We start from the raw sequence: 10,185 nt of genomic DNA, 5'->3' as shown, positions 1-10,185 counted from the left end.
ACGGAGAATGCCTCTGAATATCAATAGGTGCAAAGCAATCAAACCATGACGAGGACAACATACGAAGATGCAAGGGATGCTACGATACCTGTGTATTTTGGTGGTTTCAATCGAGATCGACATTTTACAATAAGTACAACCGGATTGTGGGTCCATTGGTACACCGTATTTAGATGCTACAATGATGGCTATATTCAGTTCATTCATAGTGACGAGCATAATATTGACTGCAAGTGTTGTTCTTATGTTCAAACTACGTCATTCTATGATGATCGATATGGTTGCTATGTGGAGTCCCATAAGAATCCACATGGTCCTGATTATGTTGAAGTATGGGAGCATCTACGGATGAGTAATCCTCATTGTCGAAATAGTTATATTTGCAATTATAGGGATGAAAACCTCCATTTTCATCGTCCTTGTCGGCAATCTTGCTTTGGAAAAAGTACGGTCATGGCTCCAATCGAGCATAAGACATATGAAAATGTTGTGTGCTCTAATATGAGTTATGACCAAAATTCTTTCAAGGATTCTAGTCGTGTGGCAGAAGTGGAAGCAGTCCAAGTTGTTGAGGATGATGGAGAAATCGAATCATTAGTTATGGAGGAGAACCAATCAAAGGATGATGAATATCAACGATTTTTGGATCAACTCGAGAAACAGACGGCTAATTTAGCAGCTTCTTTTAGAGCCTGCATTGAAGGCTGTATCGGGGCCATCCAAGATGGAGAACTTCATTACAATACAAAGTTAGAAGCATTCCCGCACGCCCGACTCTTCTAAAAATGAAGATTCCTAACAGTGAGGCGGCAATAGAAAGTCAAGAGGATGGAGACGATCCCTATGACTATGATTCTAAGTCCATACAAGAGGATGGCACTGCTTCCATTGATCTTGATTCGAGGGGCATCCACAAAACTCCTATAGAAATTCAAGAAGAAGAAGGAGATGTTTTTAGGAGCTATGACTCAGAATCCAATGAAGTGGATGATTTCGTGTCTAGTGATCTTGATCCGGGGGGTAGTAAAGAGGAAGCAATTCAGCAAGAACCCACTCTAGAAGTGTTGCCCAGAGATGCAAATCCCCCAAAGTCAATGGAATTTCCATGGAGTCCTGACGCGAACAAGAAAACAGTTGCAAAATCCCAAGAAGAGGATGAAGATATATCTCATGATCTCAATTCGGATTTCAGTCGGGAGGGTGATGACCCATCAAGCACTTCTAACTCGGGGGGCATCCACAAAGCACCTGTAGAAATTCAAAAAGATGAGGAAAATGTTTCTTGGAGCTATGATTCAGAATCCAGTCAAGAGGATGAGGTATCCAGCCCAGGGGGCATCCAACAAGAAGAGGTTCAACAAGATTTTATTCTAGAAGAAGCTCTCACTCTTGTAAAGTCTTTAAAATCAAAAGATTTTGTGACGAACCCTGATATCGAAGAAGAAGAAGCTTTAGAAACACAAGAAGAGAATGCAGATATTTTCTACGACTGCAATTCGCAAGTCAGTCGGGATGAAGAAAACTTCTATGATCATAGTTTGGGGGGCAGACAATATCAAGAGATTAATCGAGAATCCACCTCGGAAATACTTCCAACTACCCTTCCGACAATTCGTGCTTTTCTAGAACCTATGATCAGTACAGAGTTTGTTAACTCGAGTAGAAGATCAAGTTTGCAATCCATGATTCTACTTGTCATCAGTCTACTTCAGTTGTCCTACCATCTAGACAAGTCACAAGGTTTTTACTTCTTAACCGTGTTTATTCATTTAGACTCTAGTTTACAAATACTTTTTATTATGTGGAAAGAGAGTCATGAAAATAAGAGCCTAGACATGAAAACTCATATCCCTCTTGTAGAGATGTTACTGAGCATTTTATTGTATGAGGCGATAACATAATGTTGTACTTACAATGTAGCTCATAATTCATGGCTAAAATAAGTTGGCGTTTTTGCCAGCACAAAAAAAAAAATTGAGCTGGAAAACTTCCAGCTTGGACGAGCTGGAAACCCCCAGCTCGGCGAACTGGAGCTCGGCGAGACACCTAGTGTCTCGTCAAGACACCATGCCGTCTCGTCGAGACCCCTTTGGTCTCGACGAGACGAGCTGGAGCTCACAGCCCAGCTCACGAGCTGGAAACCCCCAGCTCCGCGAGCTGGAGCCTAGGGGCCAAGCCAAAAAAATAAAATAAAATAAAGATCAGTCAAATTCAATTCTAGGTACAAGTTCATAATCTTCAAATCCTAGTTTCTCAAATTCAGTTCAAAAGATCAGTCAAATTCATATCTTCCAATAATTTTTTCTCCAATTCTATTCTATATAATTGGCATCTGATCATTCAAATATATTAGTTTAAGTCTAATACGCGATTCAAAATCATTGATTTTGATTAATTTTACTCATCCCATAATCTGTCATTGTCATCTTCTTCATTTGCTTCAAACTCTAACTCACAAATCGGAACGCTCAATTATTACCATTTCTAAATCGTATTTGTAATCTATTAGTTGATTCTGGTTAATTAAAATACTCAGAACCAAGCTTTTGGTAATTATTGATCTCAAAATCATAATTTCCATCAAACAACTGTTCTGGTTAGCCATTTTTTTCAAAATTGATTTCATCCGCCATAAGCCACCTTTTCCTTCAAAACCAATCTCAATCTCTTCGTTGATATCCAAATTATAACTCTCAACTTTTGTTTTGTTCAAAACGATTTCCTATAACCTCAATTTTCTCACTCGAAATCACCCCATTTTCATTTGATTTTTCTTACATCAGATAACTCGTGTATTTATTTTTCAATTAATTGGCAAATTTTCATTCGAGTTCTTCAAATTTTAAAATGATTCTGACACGTCCAATTTCTACGTCCAATTCAACAAATTCCAATCTGATTATTCTAGAAGTCCATTTAGCTTAGATAAACATTATACGCTCCTCAATTCAAGGCAATCGTGTCCGAATTAATTTTCATCATCATCATAGCTTCAAGTTATTTTTTCATTAACCTGAAATCCTTCAAGCCATTTCCATATCATTTTCAGAAGCAATCTCTGATTCTAAAGTATCAATTATCTCAGAACCAAGCTTTTGGTATTTATTTGATCTCAATCAAATTTAATCCCATCAAACAACTGTTCTGAACAACTATTTTGATCTCAGACCATTCATCGGTCACGAGGTCAAGTTTGTTATTATTTATGTATTTTTGCACAATTATCTCCATTAATTTCGTCGTACATATTGCTTTGTAATTTTCCTGCTTTATTTCTCACATTTTCACAAAAAAAAAAATTCATGAGCGCAAACGAGGCTCTTATAAAAAAACGAAGCAAAAAAAAAGAAAGAAAAAAAATGGTTAAAAAAAATCCTCAAAATAAAAAAAAGGAAAGAAAAAGAAACAAAATTGGTTACAAAAATCCTAAATACATTCTTTTGTGTACAAATTTTCAATCCTAGTCAATTTATACACAAAAGAGGAGGGCAATTGTTGGCCCAAAATAAATAAATTTTATTTTCATTTATATAGAAAGCTTATATTTAATTTTAGGGTATAGTTTCCATTTTTTTAAATAAAAGAAATAAAAATGATGAAAAATATGAAAAATAAAAATAATAAATATATATATAAACTAACATCCAGCTCGGCGAACTGGAAGTCAGCTCGGCGAGCTAGAGGTCAGTCCTCGCCCGGAGCCCGTTTTCGGTCACCGACTCCTCCAAACGCATCCGGACACAACGACGAGCTAACCTACAAAGCCTAGCCCATCCCCACACCTAGGCCCAAGCCTTAAAAGTCTCTCTAACTACAAGGTAGTGGGGTGATGTGGCATGGAAGTTAGTGGTGGTTTGTGGAGGTTGAGGGAGTTAGTGAGGTGGCAAGTTAGTGGTCAAAATTAGAGAGAAAAATAAGGGTTAGTTGGTGATTAATTACACAAATTGCCCTCTCAAAATGCTATAAATAGACCCTTCATTCTTCATAATTATGGACTCACTCAACACAACAAAACCCCCTTCCTAAAGGTTCTTTCCAATGCTCTCCTTTTAAGTTCTTAGTTCTTAAGTTCTTTGTTTTTGTTCTTCAAGTTCTTAGTTTTAATTCCTTCTTTTAGCTTCCTTTAGCTTTAATCCAAATTCCAATAGCCTCTTTCCAAGTTTTTCAATTCAATTTAGCATTCTCAAGCCTTTAATTTGCTCAATCCTTAGCTAGAATTCTGTTTCCAAATTAATTTTTTAGATTCGTCCAAGTATTTTCAAAGCCCAATTTCGTCCATTTAAATTCATTTTTTGCTTTCGATCCCTTCAACAAAGTTGTTCCTGACGTCTTAAATTGCAATCTAGTATATTTATTTTCCCAATTCCGTGCTCAGAATCTATAGTTACAAGCCAATCTTTACAGCCCAAATTCTTTTAGCTAGTCTGTTTCCAGAATTTTCCAGATTCATCCAGTTGTTTTCAAAACTCAATTTCGTCCATTTAGAGTCCGTTTTAGCCTTCGATCCCTTATAGAAGTTTGTTCCTGACCTCCTGAAGTTAAATTTAGCCTATTTATTCATCCAATTCCGTATTCTTAAGCACTCAAACGAGCCCACCGAAGTCAAAGGTTAAATCTGCCCCATTTGCCTACCACACGTTTTGACATTGCCAAGATCATATACCATACGGGCCCAACCGACCGCAGCGCCCCGAGAAATTCAAGCCGAAATTAAAGTTCAACGTCCAGCCGAGATAGCTATTATGCTCCGAGTTTGTTGTTGAATTTCAATTTTATTTTAGTTGCATTTCAATTCCTTGTATTGATTTGTTTTTTCCAATTCAATTGATTGTCTATATGTTTAGTATAGAAATTTTTCAATTGTAATTCATTTTCAATTTCATGCTTTTTGAACATATGTATTCAAACCTTGATCAAATCAATAAAATACCAAAATTTTCACCAAATCCCGTGTCAATTTCGCACTTTTAATTTCTTTATTTTACCCGTCTTCAATTTATACGCTTAGCTTAAATAAAAATAATTAATCTAGCAAAGTTTTTATAACGGCGCTAGAGACCCAAGAGGGACTTTTTCAATCCTTGCGTCCCTCGCCAATCGTTTCGATTAGAATTCATGTTTTTGGCGCACAATTTCACAAACGTAACCGTTTTTCATATTTGAGAAATAATTTATCTGGCACGCCCGCACCTTAACCACACGTGACAAGATTGAAATTAGCATATTTCGAAAATAATGCTAACACATACATATCTTGTCTTTCTCCTCACCTGGTTATAAGCAACTAAATTTTATAATTATTACATTATGCTAGTTCACTTTTTTTTAAGGTCAAAACCAGATAACATGCCACATCCTCTGCTCCAGATTGAAACTCTTATTGTATCACAAGTTGAACATCATATAGCATGTAGAAAACATTGAAGAACAAAATCAATCAACAGAAAAGACAGATCCATATTGCCAGAGATTGATATAAGATACTCCCTCCATTCTCAAATAAGTGTCGTTTTAGATAATTATTTTTGTTCTTTTTTAAGTGTCGTTTTCGTTTTTCAATAAAATTTAGTATAGTTTTTTGGTCTAAACATTTAAATTTTGTCTTGATTTATGTGTTTTTTAAACTTTCAAACTTTCTTCTCCAATCATTATAGGAGAGAGAATTTTTATTTAGTTAATCCATATAAATTTATTAATTTAAGTGCCTATTAATTGTATTTCTTAATTTGTGTGAAAATTCTAAAACGACACTTATTAGAGAATGGAGGGAGTATATGATTTGACCTTAACTATAAGCTTAAGCTTTTGGTTAAAACGGTTCCATGACATGGTATCAGAGCTTCTAGGACCAAACGAACAAGGGTTCGAGTCCTGGTAACCTCATTAATTGGTGGAATTAAAAACACATCCTAGGATGGGCCTCTATTGTGCACGCTGCAAGCTCAAGAGGCATTTACGTGTGAGAGTGTGTCAGAGATTAATATAAGATATATAATTGGGCCTTAACTATCAACTAGAGCTTTTAGCTAAAACGGTTCCATGACACATATGACACATCCTGAGATCTGGCATAACTCTGGCATAACTCAGGCATGTCGTCTCCAAAAATTTAAAAGTAAAAGAAAAGTTTCATAAAATCGTACATGAAGAGCTATTATCGAACTCTTAGGCATTAAAGGGGTCACTGGTATTAGTTGTCTTGATTGCTTGATCGCCAATTCCTCAACCTTTGATTTTGAACAGACAATTGTGTGATGATCACATATTCCTTATTTGCGAAACATGCTTGTAAGAATTTGGAACATTAAGAAGTACTCAATGATCTCCCCATAAGCCCTTTATTAAAACTAGACAATACTATTTGACTTATTGAATATTTAAACGTGATTAACTTCTTTCTTGTTTACTTCATTTGAGAAATCAAAGTTAGCATTTTGTAAGCCACACATGAAGATTTAATGATAACCGATATAGACTCAAAAACACAATTCCAGGGCTACAAATCATCTAATATTTCAACACAATTAACTAATGCTCCACTTGAAAGCTAAAGGAACAGAACACAAATGACCAGTTTTCCATTTTGGTCAAAGAGGCTCAAATGCTAGCACCTACTCCATTTTGCATGGTGGACATTTCAGAGGATGAGTGTGAGGACATCAATGGAAAAGATGGCTTTGACGCTGAGGGAAATAGCGAATGGGGGGATGGCCTCGGAGGTACCAAACGGCTGAAGCTGGTGACTACTGAAGAATGTTGCGATTAAGGTGACTCGATTGTCACGAGCTCGTCCACTAGTTTTGCCTAAGGAAAAAAGCTTTTATTGTAGATATGGAGAGTAAACTATGACGTTCTTCAGCCTAAAGGGCATAACATTATAGCAATAAATTCTTTCATTGGTCATAAATGATATTGTTTTGCGTCGGATGTCTCCATAGGGAACAAATTGTCTGGTTGATGAGCTGGTGAATATTAGGCAAGGGCTAGCAATCTTTTGGGCAAGCTTTATTAACATCCGTAAAGTCTACAAGTACTACATTAGAGAGCCAATCTAGATAGTGCACTTTCCAAATAAACTTTACCACTAAGAATTTACTAATTTGGGTCTTGATGGCCTGCTGCTTGTCATGGGCATGAAGTCTCTTCTTTTTCTTCGCCAGGTGTATGTGTGGAGTTGATATTTAGTTGATGGGTGGCATGTAACACCCTGATCCAATACCATGTAGATATTATCCGCTTTGGTCCAAATCTAACATCTTGGGCCTCACGACTTTAAAACGCGTTTGCATGTATTGGATTCCCAACTTACTAATAAGCCACAATCACTCCGTCTCTATTTCCGATGTAGGATTTAGTTCATGCCCCCATCGCCATCCCTTAGGACCGCTCCTTGCTCAGACCTTCTACCCCGGTACCACCCACTCAGGACCGGGTCAAGAGACACTCCTGTGATATTTGTGGTGCTCCATGTGAACACCCCTTCATTATTGGATAGTTGGTGATCAAGAAATCAAGTACTGCTCGATGGGCCAAGGTTTGGATCCATGCATATCCTACAGATCATTGTCGATAACCATCATCCCTTTGTGGGTCAAAATATTTAATTTAAATTTAACATTTATTTTTTCCACAGTGGTTGTGAATAAAGAGCCGATGTAATTGTTAACCTTCAAATATGTTGCAATAACTAGATAATGTAACTATATACTAAGTTTTATTATTATTATTGGTCCGAGTGGTAAGGAGTTGAATCTCTGCTTGTCATGAAACACGGTCGTTGTTGTTGCATGTCTCTTTTCTTTGCATTTCGTGATTCCCTTAAACTCTCCTCCAACTTAGATGGCCTCGACTTTGGTACCCATATATGTCGAGTCCTCGGGTCGCAATGTTGCTTTCCTTTGCCCCCCCCCCTAACACTAGTGAAGTGGTATTGATCATGTTGGCTACCGGGAATGGGTCATAATCAATCAGCATGCTTTCCTTCTAATAACAACCCAAATTATTCTAGAATGAGGAATAAAGGAAAATTAATAGAAATAATGGCAAACTATTATTACTTATAAAAGTGGGGTTTATGCGTGATTAATATGGAATTAATGATAAATAATGCAGGATTAATCAAGGGGTCTCTAAACCATTATCAATGAGAAACCTCCGACATTGATGACACTAACAAGTCCATTAATACTGAAACCATCGAGTATAACTAAAGTAACATCGAAACCCACATTTAAGGACAATAAAGGGGATTAATGCGATTGTTACAGAATTGCATATAAATACCCTAGCTTCTTGGGATCAAAGATACACAATATGCTAGCACCTACTCCAATTTGCATGTTGGACATTTCAGAGGATGGGTGTGAGGACATCAATGGGAAAGATGGCTTTAACGCTGAGGGAAATAGCGAATGGGGGGATGGCCTCGGAGGTACCAAACGGCTGAAGCTGGTGACTACTGAAGAATGCTTCGATGAAGGTGACTTGATTGTCACGAGCTCGTTCACTAGTTTTGCCTAAGGAAAAAAGCTTTTATTGTAGATATGGAGAGTAAACTCTGACGTTCTTCAGCCTAAAGGGCATAACATTATAGCAATAAATTATTTCATGGGTGATAAATGACATTTTTTTGCGTCGGATGTGTCCATGGGGAACCAATTGTCTGGTTGATGAGCTGGTGAATATTAGGCAAGGGGTCGCAATCTTTTGGGCAAGCTTTATTAACATCCGTAAAGTCTACAAGTACTACATTAGAGAGCCAATCTAGATAGTGCACTTTCCTAATAAACTTTACCACTAAGAATTTACTAATTTGGGTCTTGATGGCATGCTACTTTTCATGGGCGTGAAGTCTCTTCTTTTTCTTGGCTAGGTGTATGTGTGGAGTTGATATCTAGTAGATGGGTGGCATGTAACACCCTGATCCAATACCATATAGATATTATCCGCTTTGGTCCAAATCCAACATCTTGGGCCTCACGGCTTTAAAACGTGTTTGCATGTATTGGATTCCCAACTTACTAATAAGCCCCAATCACTCCCTCTCTATTTCCGATGTAGGATTTAGTTCATTCTTGCCCCCATCGCAATCCCTTAGGACCGCTCCTTGCTCAGACCTTCTACCCCGGCACCACCCACTCAGGACCGGGTTAAGAGACACTCCTGTGATATTTGTGGTGCTCCATGTGAACACCCCTTCATTATTGGATAGTTGGTGATCAAGAAATCAAGTACTGCTCGATGGGCCAAGGTTTGGATCCATGCATATCCTGCAGATCATTGTCGACAACCATCATCCCTTTGTGGGTCAAAATATTTAATTTAAATTTAACATTTATTTTTTCCACAGTGGTTGTGAAAAAAGAGACGATGTAATTGTTAACCTTCAAATATGTTGCAATAACTAGATAATGTAACTATATACTAAGTTTTATTATTATTATTGGTCCGAGTGGTAAGGAGTTGAATCTCTGCTTGTCATGAAACACGGTAGTTGTTGTTGCATGTCTCTTTTCTTTGCATTTCGTGATTCCCTTAAACTCTCCTCCAACTTAGATGGCCTCGACTTTGGTACCCATATATGTCGAGTCCTCGGGTCGCAATGTTGCTTTCCTTTGCCCCCCCCCCCCCCAACACTAGTGAAGTGGTATTGATCATGTTGGCTACCGGGAATGGGTCATAATCAACCAGCATGCTTTCCTTTTGATAAAAACCCAAATTATTCTAGAATGAGGAATAAAGGAAAATTAATAGAAATAATGGCAAACTATTATTCCTTATAAAAGTGGGATTTATGCGTGATTAATATGGAATTAATGATAAATAATGCAGGATTAATCCAGGGGTCTCTAAACCATTATCAAAGAGAAACCTCCGACATTGATGATACTAACAACTCCATTAATACTGAAACCATTGAGTATAACTAAAGTAACATCGAAACCCACATTCAAGGACAATAAAGGGGATTAATGCGATTGTTACAGAATTGCATATAAATACCCTAGCTTCCTGGGATCAAAGATACACAGTATTCTAACCCTACTTGGTGATTACAGTTTATTCTCTCAAGAATATTACTGACTTAGGCATCGGAGTGTCTCCGGCCGATCCCAACGGTGCCTCACAGGGAAGTGCTCCGATCAAGGATTTTTTCACAAGTTATCAATTGGTGCGGTGAACGTG

This window comes from Euphorbia lathyris, chromosome 5 (genome assembly GCF_963576675.1).
Source record: "Euphorbia lathyris chromosome 5, ddEupLath1.1, whole genome shotgun sequence".
In the NCBI taxonomy this organism is placed as follows: Eukaryota; Viridiplantae; Streptophyta; class Magnoliopsida; order Malpighiales; family Euphorbiaceae; genus Euphorbia; species Euphorbia lathyris.
The sequence above is the reverse complement of the archived record's forward strand: the minus strand, read 5'-3'. Positions refer to the sequence as shown.